The sequence below is a fragment of the Entelurus aequoreus genome, linkage group LG06 (genome assembly GCF_033978785.1).
Source record: "Entelurus aequoreus isolate RoL-2023_Sb linkage group LG06, RoL_Eaeq_v1.1, whole genome shotgun sequence".
Lineage (NCBI taxonomy): Eukaryota > Metazoa > Chordata > Actinopteri > Syngnathiformes > Syngnathidae > Entelurus > Entelurus aequoreus.
The window spans coordinates 8,572,375-8,592,054 of NC_084736.1; positions in this window are offsets into that span (position 1 = coordinate 8,572,375).

The window sequence follows — 19,680 nt, forward strand, 5'->3', positions numbered from 1 at the left end:
TCAAGCTGTGCGTCTTGTGCTCCTGGATCTTCCCTGCCTCCCTCGTGACTCCTCGCTTGCCCCCGGACTACGACGACTCGCTCCTGCCTCTCGACCCCCGCTTCCGCCCCTGGACAACCCTGCCTGCCTTGCCCTCTCAACACGCACCTCCAACATTTACGGTAAAACGCTCCAGTTAAATACTACACATAGTCTTACACCAGGGGTGTCCAAAGTGCGGCCCGGGGGCCATTTGCGGGCCGCAGCTAATTGTTTACCGGCCCGCCACACATTCTGGAAATGCTGTTGCAAAAATTAAAAAAGAACATTAAAAAAAGTGGAATGAGGTGAAATCTAACGAGAAAAAATTGCAACGTTGACACAAAAGCTGCCATGCAGGCTGTTTTTTTCTTTCTTTTGTCTTTCTTTCTTTCTTTATTTTTGCCATTGCTCCAAAAAAATCCATGTTATAATGAATTATTTTCAAGGCTCCAATTACTTCAAATATTTCACTTTAAAATGTTTTATGTGGTAAATATTGCAGTGTTTCCCACACATTAATTTATTTGTGGCGGCCCGCCACGAAAGAATTACGTCCGCCACAAATTTAAAAAAAATAAAAATAAAAAATAATTTTTTTTTTTTTTTTTTTGTCCTCTCCAGCTTCTCAGGCAAATCATATAGTTGATGTAGATGCCCACATCGGCTGTTCAGATTTACTTTACAAAAGAGAAGTGTAGGATACTTCTCTTGTTGCCTTATTTGTATTTGACTTTATTAAATGTATTTGTATTAGAAACACAACATGTGTATATAACAAAGGGTGCAAAGTCTGCAGGCAGTAGGAAACACATGGTTAAGTGTAGGGAGTAAAACTGATGGCAGTCTAAAGTTCAAGATTTTTGGAGCTCTTTGTTCAGTGGATCAGATGTTTGATGAAGCTCTGTGTCTATCTACCACCACTACTGTTTCCTGTTTATTTGTTACTGACTGTGGCAGGACACCTCTGCCTCTGTTTCACTTTATGTTGCTGGTAAATAATATGGTTGTAGTAGTAGGCTAAAGTTAAATTATTTAGTATGCACTAATTAAAGGGGCAGAGCTTTAAGAGACATTTGAGCTTTTATATTTTATAAGATATATTTTTTGTAAGAACCACAATTAATAAATATATTTCAGTGAATAACTTATTGTTCAAATCTGTATATAAATATGTACATAAAGTGTTGTAATTATATTGTAAAATGGATGGTTGGATGGATGGACGTTTAAAACAAAACTGTTATTATTAATTAGTAAGTATACATTTTTTTAGCCTTTTTAGAGAAAATCATATCATTGTAGTAAATTATGCAAATTACTCGATGATGCCATGGTGACCACGCCCATAGCCACGCCCCACCGCCACAGGTATTTTGGCAGCTTATGGGAAACACTGTATTGCATATATTGTGTAGTTGCCATATAAAAACATCAAAGTTTTCTTTAACAAAAGCGCATAAAACAAACAAAATAATAGTTCCAGCATAAAATGGACAGATATATCTGAAGTTGATCTCGTAACTTAAGTGTTGAAAGTAAAAGAAAAACCTAATAAAAATGTATCACTTTATGAGTGGGGCACCTTCCATCCATCCATCCATTTTCTACCACTTATTCCCTATGGGGTCGCGGGGGGCGCTGGAGCCTATCTCAGCTACAATCGGGCGGAAGGCGGGGTACACCCTGGACAAGTCGCCACCTCATCACAGGGACCTTTTGGATCCCAAATATATTTAGTGGTATTTTATTTATCTTTTCACTGTGATTACTCAAAAATATGAAATAATTAAAATAAATGGTGTCCTGCATTATTGATCTTTTACGGCTCTAATTACTAAATACTGCATATTTCAGTTTTACTATAAAAAAAAACAACGTTTTTATGGCTTTTCTGTCAAAAAAAACAACGTTTTTTTTGACAGAAAAGCCATAAAACCTTTTTATTTTTTATTACTTTATATCAACTTGAAGTTGATATAGAGATTTACTGTAAGCGTTAAATAATAGCAAAAAAATAATAATTTGACTTATTTTTAACATTTTAATGACTGAGACCCTTCATGGTCCCCGGGACTCCTAAAGGTAAAATAAATAAAAAATCCATAAAACCTTTTTATTTTTTATTACTTTATATCAACTTGATGTTGATATAGAGATTTACTGTAAGCGTTAAATAATAGCAACAAAAATACTAATTTGACTTATTTTTAACATTTTAATGACTGAGACCCTTTATGGCCCCCGGGACTCCTATAGGTAAAATAAATAAAAAATCCATATATTTTGTTATGGTTTGAAAATGAAAAATATCAAAATGGCCCCCACATGCTTTAATTTTTCCGTGTGCGGCCCTCAGTGGAAAAATTTTGGACACCCCTGTCTTACACCATACACACTCTTGGATTTTGTCACACTCCATTTCCTTAGTTATTATATTTAGCATTGTTTGATTATATATTTATATGGTCTATGTATACTTTTGACCCAGCACATTTGCTCACATTTTCAGTAGAGCCATAATAAATTCATAAAAGAATCAAACTTCATGAATGTTTTTTTGTGACCAACAAAAAAATAAATAAAATAAGAGTTGTACAAATGACTGGAAACTCAAGACAGCCATGACATGATGTTCTTTACACGTGTATGTAAACTTTTGATCGCGACTGTATGCTGTTTTTGTAAGCTTCTCCGCCCGCTGAAGACGTTGGGATCATTTAGAAGAGGGATTTTGAAAACTTAAATGGCCCCGCGAGCATCCTTAAGCCTGCCCAAGACACGTGTAGCTTTGCCTCCCTCCTGGGATATCCGGGATGGATAAAAAAAAACATGCCGCCGGATAAATCTTACCACAGGACCCTGTCTGCTCCGACATGAGGGGGATTTATTTACCAGCTTAACCACCTGGTGAGTTATGTCCTTGTAACATGTTCAACACAACGCCGCTCTGTCCCCACAATCTATTGAAGCATTCTTTCTACTTTATTTCCTAGTCATTTGTAATAATGCCAGTAAAGTAGGACATTTTCCACACAATACAAGGAGTGTTTTGGCATATACTGTTGTAAAAGGTCTCTTTGCTGTGAGTCCGAAAGATCCTCCATGAGCCCGGTAGACAGTTTGAATACAGTCTTTTTTTATGTAAACACAACAGTCTGTATTTGCTTTCCGGCAGTCTGGTTTAGGCGTGTCGCTCTCGCTCTCTCTCCAGCTCCCAACTCCAACTCCAACCCCCCGTGTCTCGTTACGGCTGCTGCTAATAAAGGCGACAGGTGATTAGATAACAAGGTCCAATCTGGGCCATCCACTCACCTGTCGCTGTCTTGGAGGCCGGTCCTTGCACACCCCGTTCCGCGGCAGGCCCGCAGGCCACGCCCCCCTCCACAACCGTATTTTCCGGACCATAGGGCGCACCGGTTTATAAGGCGCATTGCCAATGAATGGGCTATTTTCGATCTTTTTCATATATAAGGCGCACCGGATTATAAGGCGCATTAAAGGAGTAATTTTATTATTATCTTTTTCTAAGTTGAAAACACTTCCTTGTGGTCTATATCAGTGGTTCCCAACCTTTTTGTAGCTGGGGACCGGTCAACGCTTGAAAATTTGTCCCACGAACCGGGGGGGGGGGGGGATTTTATTTTTTATTTATTTATTTATTTTCATAAAGAAATACAATCATGTGTGCTTACGGACTGTATCCCTGCAGACTGTATTGATATATATTGATATATAATGTATATATTGTATTTTTTTATGTTGATTTAATTTAAAAAAAAAAAAAAATTTTCTTTTTTTTTTAAATAAAATTTCTTGCGCGGCCCGGTGGTTGGGGACCACTAGTCTACATAACATGTAATGGTGGTTCTTTGGTCAAAATGTTGCATAGATGATGTTTTAGACCAGGGGTGTCCAAACCTTTTCCACTGAGGGCCGCACACTGAAAAATCAAAGCAAGCGGGGGCCATTTTGATATTTTTTTATTTCAAAAACCAATACAATATATGTATAAAAAATATACATTAAGGCCTCCACTCAGGCTTGATCCCGGGGTCCAAAAAATATTTAAAATGTGTCGTTATTCGGTATTATTATCTCTAGATCAACATTAGGTCTATCTGTCAATAAAACGTTTTTAAAGATTTAAGTCGTATGCTCTTTTTGTCAAAGAAAACCCTTTTTTTTTTTATGGAAAAAAACACAAACTATGCAATATTTTCACCCAATAACATTTTTAACAGGAATATTTCAGATTATATAATAATTGGAGCCTTAAAAAGGTCAATAACTCACTTAAAAACGAATCACACAAAAATGATCGGGGAACCAAAAGGGTCCTACTCATTAAAGTGTTAAAAAATAAATGTACTGTTTACTTTTAACACAATAATCTCGAGATCAACTTCAAATCTATCCGTCAATTAAACGTTGTATTGTTGTTTATGTTTTTTGTTCGTTTTAGGCCCTTCTTTAAAAAAAAAAAAAAAAAAAGTTCAATTTTTTATATGGCAAACACAAAATATGCAACATTTCCCCCCAAAAAATATCTCAAAGTGCAATATTTAATGTGACGTAATTGGAGCCTTGGATAGGTCAATAATTCATAATAACATTGATTTTGATTCATTATTATTTTTTAAAGAAAGAAACAGCCTGCATGGCAGCTTTGTGTTATTAGAGTAAACATTGCAACATTTTCTTGTTACATTTCACATGTTTGGTCTTTCATACCACTTTTTATGTTTTACATTTTTTTAATCGTATTTTAAAATGGGCCGTGGGGCCATTAAAAAAATGACCTGCGGGCCGCAAATGGCCCCCGGGCCGCACTTTGGACATCGCTGTTTTAGACCATCTTTCTGACAGTAGCTTCAGGATGCGCCATTTTGTGGGCGGGTCTTATTTACGTGGCTCACCTTCGACAGCGTCTTCTCCCCCGTCATCTTTGTTGTAGCGGTGTAGCGTGCAAGGACGGGAGTGGAAGAAGTGTCAAAAGATGGCGCTAACTGTTTTAATGACATTCAGACTTTAATCAATCAATAACGGAGAAGCCTCTCCTCATCCGGAAACAACAACACCGGAAAATGTGTCCCGTGAAAAACCATACCTTGGGTGAATAATGCAAACTCACTACACCGGTATGTTTTAGCGCTTTCATGGCGAGTTTACTGACAGATATAAGTAAGAACTTTACACTACTTTATATTAGAAATGGCAACAGCGGAGGATGAATGTCCCGTAACAAGAAGATAGAGAAAAAGAAGAAGCTTATCGACTACGGTGTCGACAAAGAAGGATGCGTGCAAATTTTCAGGACTTATGCAGATCCCAAATACAGATCAGCAGGTACCAGAAGGTAAGAAAAGTTGCTTTTGCGCAATATTGCGAAACAAAACGCCAGATAATATGTCTTACCTTATACACACACCATAATAATACTCCTATGTTGAAGCACAGTACAATCCATCAAGCGGTGCGGCTTCATAGCTTACCAATGTCGTACTAAAACATTTTGATAGATTTTTCAGCGCCGTGTGTAATGTTCTATATTTTCAATGGAACATTTTGTTGTTGTTGTTTTACTTGTACTTTTACTTTTGTGGCTGTGTGTACAAATAGCTGGTTGCATCAGCTCTGCTCCCTTAATTTGATGTTTCCCTCTTTCACATATGTTTATGTGTGCTATGGCTATGAGTTTTTTTTTCTTTTTTCCTTGGCCTCAGTCTGGACCCTCTCTCCAGGAGTCCAGGCTTAGACTGATTTTTTTTTCCTCACCCCCACCTCTCCCCATTGTTTACCTGTTTTTCACCTTTTTTGTAAGTGGCACCGGAAGTACGCAGATCCATCAGCGATCCTGTTCTGTCTCCCTGTAATTTTTGTCTACTTTTGAATGGGATTGTGCTGAAAATTTAAATTGAAATTTAAATTAAAGTATTTCGGATTCTGATTCTGATTCCGATATACAATTTCGGTGTTGTTTACTTGAGTCATATTTCAGTCCACACATATCTCTTATGTGTGGCTGCCATCTACTGGTCACACTTATCCTTTCGCCATGTACCAAATAAAATAGCTTCGAGGTCGGTAAACACAACCAAAATTGTTCCGTACATTGTGCACTGTCGAGTTTTGAGAAAATTGAAGGATTTTAAGTGCGCCTTATAGTCCGGAAAAAACCCGGTAATTTTTACTTAGCTGTCTGCCAGCCACCCAGAATGGATGCCCCCCAAAAAACTACTCCAGAATCACTAATGTAAAGGATATTACCTAATGCATCAGAGCAATATGAATAATATGTACTTGGACCAAGAGTGGGTTTTGTCAGATTTTTCATTCAACTTTGGACGACCAGCTACTTGCAATCCAAGTGTTTGCGTTCCACGGGTCAGCTCTGTATTCATTATATGGCAACGCCTTCCTTCTTCTCAGAAACAGCCGGCGGCCAAGAAGAAAAGGCTGGGTGTATTTATCATGAAGGCTTTTTTTGGATTATAGGGCACAACATGTCTTCAAACACAAAAATAAGTCCAACCACAAACAGACAAACAAACGCAGTAGCAAAAAAAAGCATATTGGGGTGGATGGAAGCCTTTTTGGATGAAATAAACTCTGACTGAACTGGGAACATCTAAGGGGGTCCTCAAACACGCATTTTTTGGGCTCCCATGTTGCTCAATTTGGACATTGCTTCTCCAGCGCAAATGTACAGAATTGATCAATAATCAATAATCAATAATAATAATAATAATAGATTTTATTTTTAAAAAAACACTTTACATTGAGCAAACAACCTCAAAGTGCTACAGTGTATTAAAAAAATAAAATAATAATAATAACAAGATAATAAAAATAAATAAAAATACAATCTAGAACAGCCGAATAGCTAGAACTAGAATGCATAAATCTATAAAAAGGCTCTTTTTTTTTTTTTTTTTTAAAGAAGGGTTTTTAAGCCTTTTTTTAAAAGCATCCACAGTCTGTGGTGCCCTCAGGTGGTCAGGGAGAGCGTTCCACAGACTGGGAGCGGCGGTTCGTAGCTTTGTCCTCGGAGGTTGGAGGAGGTGAGCCTGTCCGGAGCGGAGGTGTCGTGTGGAGGATTTGGGGGTGAGTAGTTCTTTGAGGTACAGTGCTACAGTGTATTAAAAAATAATAATAATAATAAAAAGATAATACAAATAAATACAAATAAAAACTAAAACAGCCTAATAGCTAGAACTACAATGCCTAAATCTATAAAAAGGTTTTTTCTTTAAAAGAAGGGTTTTTAAGCCTTTTTTAAAAAGTATTCACAGTCTGTGGTGCCCTCAGGTGGTCAGGGAGAGCGTTCCACAGACTGAAAGCCTGGTCTCCTATAGTTCGTAGCTTTGTCCTCAGGGGTTGGAGGAGGTTAGGGGCAAGTAACAATTATCTTGCTTCTTACTTGTGTTGGAATTAATCTTTTCATCGATGAACCGCAGCTCCCCTAGTGCCGGCAGCACTCATGCAGTCCAAAAACATGACGCTACCACCACAACACTCGACTGTAAGGGCAAGACACATTTATCTTGCTACTCACTTGTGTTAGATTTCACGGTTTTGCTCAATGAACCGCAGCTCCCCTAGTGGCGCCAGGACTCATGCAGCTCCAGACAGTGACGCCACTACCACAATGTTCGACTGTAGGGGTAAGTAACAATTATCTTGCTTCTTACTTGTGTTGGAATTCATTTTTTCCTCAATGAACCGCAGCTCCCCTTGTGCCGGCAGCACTCATGCATTCCGAAACCATGACGCTACTACCAAAATGCTCGACTTTAGGGCTCTTAAAACAGTTATCTTGCTGTTCACTTGTGTTAGATTTCATGGTTTGCTCAATGAACCGCAGCTCCCCTAGTGCCGCCAGGACTCATGCAGCTCCAGACAGTGACGCCACTACCACAATGTTCGACTGTAGGGGCAAGTAACATTTATCTTGCTTCTTACTTGTGTTGGAATTCATCTTTTTCTCAATGAACCGCAGCTCCCCTAGTGCCGGCAGCACTCATGCAGTCCAAAACCATGACGCTACCACCACAATGCTTGACTGTAAGGGCAAGACACGTTTATCTTGCTGCTCACTTGTGTTAGATTTCACGGTTTTGCTCAATGAACCGCAGCTCCTCTAGTGCCGCCAGGACTCATGCAGCTCCAGACAGTGACGCCACTACCACAATGTTCGACTGTAGGGGTAAGTAACAATTATCTTGCTTCTTACTTGTGTTGGAATTCATTTTTTCCTCAATGAACCGCAGCTCCCCTTGTGCCGGCAGCACTCATGCATTCCGAAACCATGACGCTACCACCAAAATGCTCGACTTTAGGGCTCTTAAGACAGTTATCTTGCTGCTCACTTGTGTTAGATTTCATGGTTTGCTCAATGAACCGCAGCTCCCCTAGTGCCGCCAGGACTCATGCAGCTCCAGACAGTAACGCCACTACCACAATGTTCGACTGTAGGGGCAAGTGAAAATTATCTTGCTTCTTACTTGTGTTGGAATTCATTTTTTCCTCAATGAACCGCAGCTCCCCTTGTGCCGGCAGCACTCATGCATTCCAAAACCATGACGCTACCACCAAAATGCTCGACTTTAGGGCTCTTAAGACAGTTATCTTGCTGCTCACTTGTGTTAGATTTCACGGTTTGCTCAATGAACCGCAGCTCCCCTAGTGCCGCCAGGACTCATGCAGCTCCAGACAGTGACGCCAGTACCACAATGTTCGACTGTAGGGGTAAGTAACAATTATCTTGCTTCTTACTTGTGTTGGAATTAATTTTTTTCTCAATGAACTGCAGCTCCCCTTGTGCCGGCAGCACTCATGCATTCCGAAACCATGACGCTACCACCAAAATGCTCGACTTTAGGGCTCTTAAGACAGTTATCTTGCTGCTCACTTGTGTTAGATTTCATGGTTTGCTCAATGAACCACAGCTCCCCTAGTGCCGCCAGGACTCATGCAGCTCCAGACAGTGACGCCACTACCACAATGTTCGACTGTAGGGGCAAGTAACATTTATCTTGCTTCTTACTTGTGTTGGAATTAATCTTTTTCTCAATGAACCGCAGCTCCCCTAGTGCCGGCAGCACACATGCGGTCCAAAACCATGACGCTACCACCAAAATGCTCGACTTTAGAGCTCTTAAGACAGTTATCTTGCTGCTCACTTGTGTTAGATTTCACGGTTTGCTCAATGAACCGCAGCTCCCCTGGTGCCGGCAGCACTCATGCGGTCCAAAACCATGACGCTACCACCAAAATGCTCGACTTTAGGGCTCTTAAGACAGTTATCTTGCTGCTCACTTGTGTTAGATGTCACGGTTTGCTCAATGAACCGCAGCTCCCCTGGTGACGGCAGCACTCATGCGGTCCAAAACCATGACGCTACCACCAAAATGCTCGACTTTAGGGCTCTTAAGACAGTTATCTTGCTGCTCACTTGTGTTAGATTTCACGGTTTGCTCAATGAACCGCAGCTCCCCTGGTGCCGGCAGCACTCATGCGGTCCAAAAACATGACCCTACCACCAAAATGCTCGACTTTAGGGCTCTTAAGACAGTTATCTTGCTGCTCATTTGTGTTAGATTTCATGGTTTGCTCAATGAACCGCAGCTCCCCTGGTGCCGGCAGCACTCATGCGGTCCAAAACCATGACGCTACCACCAAAATGCTCGACTTCAGGGCTCTTAAGACAGTTATCTTGCTGCTCACTTGTGTTAGATTTCACGGTTTTGCTCAATGAACCGCAGCTCCCCTAGTGCCGGCAGCACACATGCGGTCCAAAACCATGACGCTACCACTAAAATGCTCGACTTTAGGGCTCTTAAGACAATTATCTTGCTGCTCACTTATGTTAGATTTCACGGTTTGCTCAATGAACCGCAGCTCCCCTGGTGCCGGCAGCACTCATGCGGTCCAAAACCATGACGCTACCACCAAAATGCTCGACTTTAGGGCTCTTAAGACAGTTATCTTGCTGCTCACTTGTGTTAGATTTCACGGTTTTGCTCAATGAACCGCAGCTCCCCTGGTGCCGGCAGCACTCATGCGGTCCAAAACCATGACGCTACCACCAAAATACCTCGACTTTAGGGCTCTTAAGACAGTTATCTTGCTGCTCACTTGTGTTAGATTTCACGGTTTGCTCAATGAACCGCAGCTCCCCTGGTGCCGGCAGCACTCATGCAGTCCAAAACCATGACGCTACCACCAAAATGCTCGACTTTAGGGCTCTTAAAACAGTTATCTTGCTGCTCACTTGTGTTAGATTTCACGGTTTGCTCAATGAACCGCAGCTCCCCTGGTGCCGGCAGCACTCATGCATTCCGAAACCATGACGCTACCACCAAAATGCTCGACTTTAGGGCTCTTAAGACAGTTATCTTGCTGCTCACTTGTGTTAGATTTCACGGTTTGCTCAATGAACCGCAGCTCCCCTAGTGCCGCCAAGACTCATGCAGCTCCAGACAGTGACGCTATTACCACAATGTTCGACTGTATGGGCAAGTAACAATTATCTTGCTTCTTACTTGTGTTGGAATTAATCTTTTCATGGATGAACCACAGCTCCCCTAGTGCCGGCAGCACTCATGCAGTCCAAAAACATGACGCTACCACCACAACACTCGACTGTAAGGGCAAGACACATTTATCTTGCTACTCACTTGTGTTAGATTTCACGGTTTTGCTCAATGAACCGCAGCTCCCCTAGTGCCGCCAGGACTCATGCAGCTCCAGACAGTGACGCCACTACCACAATGTTTGACTCTATGGGCAAATAAAAATGATCTTGCTCCTTACTTGTGTTGGAATTCATCTTTTTCTCAATGAACCGCAGCTCCCCTAGTGCCGGCAGCACTCATGCGGTCCAAAACCATGACGCTACCACCAAAATGCTCGACTTTAGGGCTCTTAAGACAATTATCTTGCTGCTCACTTGTGTTAGATTTCGTGGTTTGCTCAATGAACCGCAGCTCCCCTAGTGCCGCCAGGACTCATGCAGCTCCAGACAGTGACGCCACTACCACAATGTTCGACTGTAGGGGTAAGTAACAATTATCTTGCTTCTTACTTGTGTTGGAATTCATTTTTTCCTCAATGAAACGCAGCTCCCCTGGTGCCGGCAGCACTCATGCGGTCCAAAACCATGACGCTACCACCAAAATGCTCGACTTTAGGGCTCTTAAGACAGTTATCTTGCTGCTCACTTGTGTTAGATTTCACGGTTTGCTCAATGAACCGCAGCTCCCCTGGTGCCGGCAGCACTCATGCATTCCGAAACCATGACGCTACCACCAAAAGGCTCGACTTTAGGGCTCTTAAGACAGTTATCTTGCTGCTCACTTGTGTTAGATTTCACGGTTTGCTCAATGAACCACAGTTCCCCTGGTGCCGGCAGCACACATGCAGTCCAAAAACATGACCCTACCACCAAAATGCTCGACTTTAGGGCTCTTAAGACAGTTATCTTGCTGCTCACTTGTGTTAGATTTCACGGTTTGCTCAATGAACCGCAGCTCCCCTGGTGCCGGCAGCACTCATGCAGTCCAAAAACATGACACTACCACCACAACACTCGACTGTAACGGCACGACACGTTTATCTTGCTACTCACTCGTGTTAGATTTCACGGTTTTGCTCAATGAACCGCAGCTCCCCTAGTGCCGCCAGGACTCATGCAGCCCCAGACCATAAGACTTCCAACACAGCGCTTGACTGTAAAGCAAGACACCATTTTCTTGCTACCATTTAGACAATATTGGTGTGGGGACTCTTTTTCACTGAATAGTAAATCCATGCTGCTACGCCTAAGATGTACACTGACTACTTTAAAGTATATACAGGTTTAAGATATAATACAGTTCATTCCTTGCAAACCTGTTCACATGTTAAACTGCCATTTCTCCTGGTTGTGGCACATTTTGGATGCGTGCACGTTTCATGTACAAAATGCTAAATGCTAATCATAGCAGCGTCATTGTTTGGGCAGAGAGAGAGAGAGAGAGAGAGAGAGAGAGAGCGAGCTCTCTGTTGTGTGGAAACATTATCAGCAGCCATCTCTTCGCATGGCCGACTTTTTTGATGAAGCCGCCGTTGCCTGAGAGCAGCGGTGCAGCTTGCTGGAAAGCAGCCTTTTATGCCACGGCCGCTGTATCAGCAGGCAGCAGATGATAATCTTGCTGAAGGGTAATCAACTCGCTTATACGACCATCGAGAGAGCAGAACAATGACGCCCGGCCATCTTTAATTATTAATACTCTGGCGGCGGCCCGGTCCACTCCGGTCCGGGCCGAGCGTGCATCGGGCGACTGATGGCACCGTAGGAGGCGGTGGTGCTGTAGGAAAATTGCAGCGAGCGCCTCGCACTCCCGAGAAAAAGGCATTCTTCATCATTATTGTTATTATTATTGGTGTGCGCTCAGGCAAATTGTAGCAGGAGTAAATGTACTCCAGACCCGACTTTTTTCGAGCCAACTGTAAGCATAAATAAATGCAGAAGTCGGAGGAGTAGCCAAACATTGAACTTTAGTAAGAGTACCGTTACTTTAGAGCAGGGGTCACCAACGCGGTGCCCGCGGGCACCAGGTAGCGCGTTAGGCCCAGATGAGTAGCCCGCTGGCCTGTTCTAAAAATAGCTCAAATAGCAGCACTTACCAGTGAGCTGCCTCTATTTTTTAAATTGTATTTATTTACTAGCAAGCTGGTCTCACTTTGCCCGACATTTTTAATTCTAAGAGAGACAAAACTCAAATAGAATTTGAAAATCCAAGAAAATATTTTAAAGACTTGGTCTTCACTTGTTTAAATAAATTCATTAATTTTTTTACTTTGCTTCTTATAACTTTCAGAAAGACAATTTTAGAGAAAAAATACAACCTTAAAAATGATTTTAGGATTTTTAAACACATATACCTTTTCACCTTTTAAATTCCTCCCTCTTCTTTCCTGACAATTTAAATCAATGTTCAAGTAAATTTATTTTTTTTATTGTAAAGAATAATAAATACATTTTAATTTAATTCTTCATTTTAGCTTCTGTTTTTTCGACGAAGAATATTTGTGAAATATTTCTTCAAACTTATTATGATTAAAATTTTAAAAAATTATTCCGGCAAATCTAGAAAATCTGTAGAATCAAATTTAAATCTTATTTCAAAGTCTTTTGAACTTCTTTAAAAAATTTTGTTCTGGAAAATCTAGAAGAAATAATGATTTGTCTTTGTTAGAAATATAGCTTGGTCCAATTTGTTATATATTCTAACAAAGTGCAGATTGGATTTTAACCTATTTGAAACATGTCATCAAAATTCTAAAATTAATCTTAATCAGGAAAAATTGCTAATGATGTTCCATAAATTCTTTTTAAATTTTTTTCCAAAAGATTCGAATTAGCTAGTTTTTCTCTTCTTTTTTTCGGTTGAATTTTGAGTTTTAAAGAGTCGAAATTGAAGATAAACTATGTTTCAAAATTGAATTGTCATTTTTTTCATGTTTTCTCCTCTTTTAAACCGTTCAATTAAGTGTAAATATCATTAATTATTAATAATAACATAGAGTTAAAGGTAAATTGAGCAAATTGGCTATTTCTGGCAATTTATTTAAGTGTGTATCAAACTGGTAGCCCTTCGCATTAATCAGTACCCAAGAAGTAGCTCTTGATTTCAAAAAGGTTGGTGACCCCTGCTTTAGAGTAATATGACTCAAGTAAAAGTAATCAATTACTTGAGTACAAATAAGTGTGTGCAGGGGGGCGTGGCCGGCGGGTCTGCCGCAGAACGGGGTGTGCGAGGACCGGCCTCGAAGACAGCGACAGGTGAGTGGATGGCCCAGGTGGGGCCTTGTTATCTAATCACCTGTCGCCTTTATTAGCAGCAGCCGGAACGAGACACGTACTTGGAGTTGGAGTGAGAGCCTGAGAGAGAGCGAGACACGAACAAAGAGAAAGACATTTAAGCAAATAAAACAGTGTTGTGTAAAAACATGTGCCTTGTGCCTGCAGATGCCGCCATCCTCTCCAGTGGGCCTGCAGACGCCGCCATCCTCTCCAGTGGCTCTGCAGACACCACCATCCTCTCCAGTGGGCCTGCAGACGCCAACATCCTCTCCAGTGGGCCTGCAGACGCCACCATCCTCTCCAGTGGGCCTGCAGACGCCGCCATCCTCTCCAGTGGGCCTGCAAACGCCAACATCCTCTCCAGTGGGCCTGCAGACGCCGCCATCCTCTCCAGTGGGCCTGCAGACGCCACCATCCTCTCCAGTGGTCCTGCAGACGCCACCATCCTCTCCAGTGGGCCTGCAGACGCCGCCATCCTCTCCAGTGGGCCTGCAGACGCCGCCGTCCTCTCCAGTGGGCCTGCAGAGGCCGCCATCCTCTCCAGTGGGCCTGCAGACGCCGCCATCCTCTCCAGTGGGCCTGCAGAGGCCGCCATCCTCTCCAGTGGGCTTGCAGATGCCGCCATCCTCACCAGTGGGCCTGCAGTCATCGGCGCCATATTCCTCATCTCCGGCGGGCCTTCCCACGGCGCCGCCATTTTTACAGTAAAAAAAAAAACTGGCAGCTCAGTTGCCAGCATTTTATGGTCAACAAACAGTGGTACTGTTTTTGCGTAAAACCACAGTAAATTTCATAAAGTCGCCGTAAAATCTATTCATAAAATTTGACAATTTGCTTTGAAATCATACGTCAAGCAGATAAAAAAAAGTCTTTATTTCTAGTTGAACAAAAACATTGTTTGAATGTATGATCATATATTTGTTACATTATGATATTTATGTTTAAAAAATATGCGATAGCGCTCAAAGGAAGGCGTGAAGCTGCTACAGGAAAACACCAACAAAACAGGAAGGAAGGGTCACCAAAATAACAGCGCAAGACAGGAAATAAAGTGCAACACACAGGAAAACAACAACAAACTCAAAATAAGGCACGACAACCTGGTGGAGTTCAGTTTTTTAACCTTTTCTGCTGGTGGTGTGCCTCCGTATTTTCTTTATTAAAAACATGCGCCTTGTGCCTGCAGATGCCGCCATCATCTCCAGTGGGCCTGCAGATGCCGCCATCCTCTCCAGTGGGCCTGCAGACGCCGCCATCCTCTCCAGTGGGCCTGCAGACGCCGCCATCCTCTCCAGTGGGCCTGCAGACGCCACCATCCTCTCCAGTGGGCCTGCAGACGCCGCCATCCTCTCCAGTGGGCCTGCAGAGGCCGCCGTCCTCTCCAGTGGGCCTGCAGACAACACCATCCTCTCCAGTGGGCCTGCAGAGGCCGCCATCCTCTCCAGTGGCCCTGCAGACGCCGCCATCCTCACCAGTGGGCCTGCAGTCATCGCCGCCATATTCCTCACCTCCGGCGGGCCTTCCCACGGCGCCGCCATTTTTACAGTAAAAAAAAAAATTGGCAGCTCAGTTGCCAGCATTTCATGGTCAACAAACAGTGGTACTGTTTTTGCGTAAAACCACAGTAAATTTCATAAAGTCGCTGTAAAATCTACTCATAAAATTTGACAATTTGCTTTGAAATCATACGTCAAGCAGATAAAAAAAGTCTTTATTTCTAGTTGAACAAAAACATTGTTTGAATGTATGATCATATATTTGTTACATTATAATATTTATGTTTAAAAAATATGCGATAGCGTTTAAAGGAAGGCGTGAAGCTGCTACAGGAAAACACCAACAAAACAGGAAGGAAGGGTCACCAAAATAACAGCGCAAGACAGGAAATAAAGTGCAACACACAGGAAAACAACAACAAACTCAAAATAAGGCACGACAACCTGGTGGAGTTCAGTTTTTTAACCTTTTCTGCTGGTGGTGTGCCTCCGTATTTTCTTTATTAAAAACATGCGCCTTGTGCCTGCAGATGCCACCATCCTCTCCAGTGGGCCTGCAGACGCCGCCATCCTCTCCAGCGGGCCTGCAGACACCACCATCCTCTCCAGTGGCCCTGCAGACGCCGCCATCCTCACCAGTAGGCCTGCAGTCATCGCCGCCATATTCCTCATCTCCGGCGGGCCTTCCCACGGCGCCGCCATTTTTACAGTAAAAAAAAAAACTGGCAGCTCAGTTGCCAGCATTTTATGGTCAACAAACAGTGGTACTGTTTTTGCGTAAAACCACAGTAAATTTCATAAAGTTGCTGTAAAATCTATTCATAAAATTGGCCAATTTGCTTTGAAATCATACATCAAGCAGATAAAAAAGTCTTTATTTCTAGTTTAACAAAAACATTGTTTGAATGTATGATCATGTATTTGTTACATTATAATATTTATGTTTAAAAAATATGCGATAGCGCTCAAAGGAAGGCGTGAAGCTGCTACAGGAAAACACCAACAAAACAGGAAGGAAGGGTCACCACAATAACAGCGCAGGACAGGAACTAAAGCACAACACACAGGAAAACAACAACAAACTCAAAATAAGGCACGACAACCTGGTGGAGTTCAGTTTTTTAACCTTTTCTGCTGGTGGTGTGCCTTCGTATTTCCTTTATTAAAAACATGTGCCTTGTGCCTGCAGATGCCGCCATCCACTCCAGTGGGCCTGCAGATGCCAACATCCTCTCCAGTGGGCCTGCAGACGCCGCCATCCTCTTCAGTGGGCCTGCAGACGCCAACATCCTCTCCAGTGGGCCTGCAGACGCCACCATCCTCTCCAGTGGGCCTGCAGACGCCGCCATCCTCTCCAGTGGGCCTGCAGACGCCAACATCCTCTCCAGTGGGCCTGCAGAGGCCGCCATCCTCTCCAGTGGGCCTGCAGACGCCACCATCCTCACCAGTGGGCCTGCAGTCATCGCCGCCATATTCCTCATCTCCGGCGGGCCTTCCCACAGCGCCGCCATTTTTACAGAAAAAAAAAACTGGCAGCTCAGTTGCCAGTATTTTATGGTCAACAAACAGTGGTACTGTTTTTGTGTAAAACCACAGTAAATTTCATAAAGTTGCTGTAAAATCTATTCATAAAATTGGCCAATTTGCTTTGAAATCATACATCAAGCAGATAAAAAAGTCTTTATTTCTAGTTCAACAAAAACATTGTTTGAATGTATGATCATGTATTTGTTACATTATAATATTTATGTTTAAAAAATATGCGATAGCGCTCAAAGGAAGGCGTGAAGCTGCTACAGGAAAACACCAACAAAACAGGAAGGAAGGGTTACCAAAATAACAGCGCAAGACAGGAACTAAAGCACGACACACAGGAAAACAACAACAAACTCAAAATAAGGCACGACAACCTGGTGGAGTTCAGTTTTTTAACCTTTCCTGCTGGTGGTGTGCCTCCGTATTGTCTTTATTAAAAACATGTCCCTTGGCTCAAAAAGGGTTGAAAAATACTTGTTTAGTCCACCTTGTTGCTGTGAAGTTGACTTGTTTTCCTCACCCCTGTAGGATAGACCAACTGTTTGTTCGGATTCATCCACTTTTAGCTTATTGACGTTTGTTTGTGTGATAAAAAGTATTGTTTGTCAGTCATACCCAGGCCAAGAGGAGTGCGTGCCTGTGCAGCAGCAGCAGCCGCCACGGCCGCTGACCCCGCCGGTAAGCAGCAGGCTCCGCCCCGTGAGGTTAATTATCCTGGTGGTCCTCCATGGCCAGCGGTCCTCTGTCTACCCTGACAGCTGTCTGGCAGGATATTGATACAAACACACATCAGGATGTCCCCTTTTTGTTGTAAACGGCATTAAAGTAAAAATACAATGGCTCGACTCCGAGGGTGGGGGGGGACATGAAAACCTCAGCGACAGTTCAATTATCCACACATCAATCAGCCAGGGATGTGATTGGTTGTGTGAATGGAGTTGGAGCGGTGTGTTACGGCAGATCGATGGCCCAGCGCGGCCGCCACTTCTTTGATGAGTTTGCCGCCTGCTGGCATTTTTGCCGCCCGATCGTCCACCCCACCGCCACTACCACCTGCTGGTCTGCTCGCACCCTCCTTCTCAACATGCCGCTGAAAACAAGAGATTAAACATTCTCCCACATATTTTTTCAGAACCACCCCTTCCTATACGCCAGGCATGGGCAATTATTTTGACTCGGGGGGGGGGGGGGGGGGGGGGGCAAATTTAGAGAAAAAAATGTGTCTGGGGGCCGGTATATCTATTTTTATGAACACTAATACAAAACCTCACAATAATGTTTGATTGAACGCCTTAAAAAACGGAATGGAATTCTACTTTTTTTTTTTTAACTGAATGAGTCACCCAGAATGCACACGGAAATAAAGAATGTGGGATTTACAATATTAACTATGAAGAATAAAACACTGAATATTGACAACAGATGAACGTCACACCCCCTCTCCATCCACATATTTTACAATCAAGCGAAACGCAACAAAAATGCAACAAACAGCGATATATCAACGCTAATCCTAACCCTAACACTAACCCTAACTAAAACTAACCCTAACCCTAAATTAACCCTAACCCTAACCCAAACCTAATCCTTTTTTTTTTTTTTTTTTGTCCTGTCCAGCTTCTCAGGCAAATCATATAGTAGATGTAGATGCCCAAACCTAATCCTAACCCCAACCCCAACCCCAACCCTAGCCCTAACCCTAACCCTAACCCTAACCCACTCTTTTTCTTTGTGCCTAACCCTAACCCTAATCCTAATCCTAACCCTAACTCTAATCCTAAACCTAACCCAAACCCCAACCCCAACCCCAAACCTAACTCTAACACTAACCCTAACCCTAAATTAACCCTAACCCTAACCCCTAACCCTAACCCTAACCCTAACCTCAACCCCAAACCTAATCCTTTTTTTTAAATTTATTTTTATTATTTTTAATTTTTTAAATGTTTTTTTAAATTTTAAAAAAAAAAATTTTTTTTTTTTATTTTTTAAATTTTTTTTTTAATTTTTTTAAAATTATTTTTTATTATTTTTTTATTATTTTTTTATTATTTTTAATTTTTTTTTAATTTTTTGTCCTGTCCAGCTTTTCAGGCAAATCATATAGTAGATGTAGGTGCCCAAACCTAATCTTAATCCTAACCCCAACCCCAACCCTAGCCCTAACCCTAACCCTAACCCACTCTATTTCTTTATGCCTAACCTTAACCCTAATCCTAATCCTAACCCTAACTCTAATCCTAACCCTAACCCCAACCCCAACCCCAACCCTAACCCCAACTCTAACCCTAACCCTAACCCTAAATTAACCCCAACCCTAACCCCTAACCCTAACCTCAACCCCAAACCTAATCCTTTTTTTAAAAAAAAATAAATTTTTTTTTAAAACCTTTTTTAAAATTTTTTTTTAAATTTAAAAAAAAAAAAATTTTTTTAAAAATTTTAATTTTTGTTTTAAACATTTTTTATAATTTTTTTTTTTAAATTTTGTATTAAATTTTTTTTAAAATTTTTTATAACATTTTTTAAAAAAATTTTTGTAACATTTTTTTTTACATTTTTTATAAAATTTAATTTTTTTTTTTTTTTTTTTTAATTTTTTGTCCTGTCCATCTTTTCAGGCAAATCATATAGTAGATGTAGATGCCCAAACCTAATCCTAACCCCAACCCTAGCCCTAACCCTAACCCTAACCCACTCTATTTCTTTATGCCTAACCCTAACCCTAATCCTAATCCTAACCCTAACTCTAATCCTAACCCTAACCCCAACCCCAAC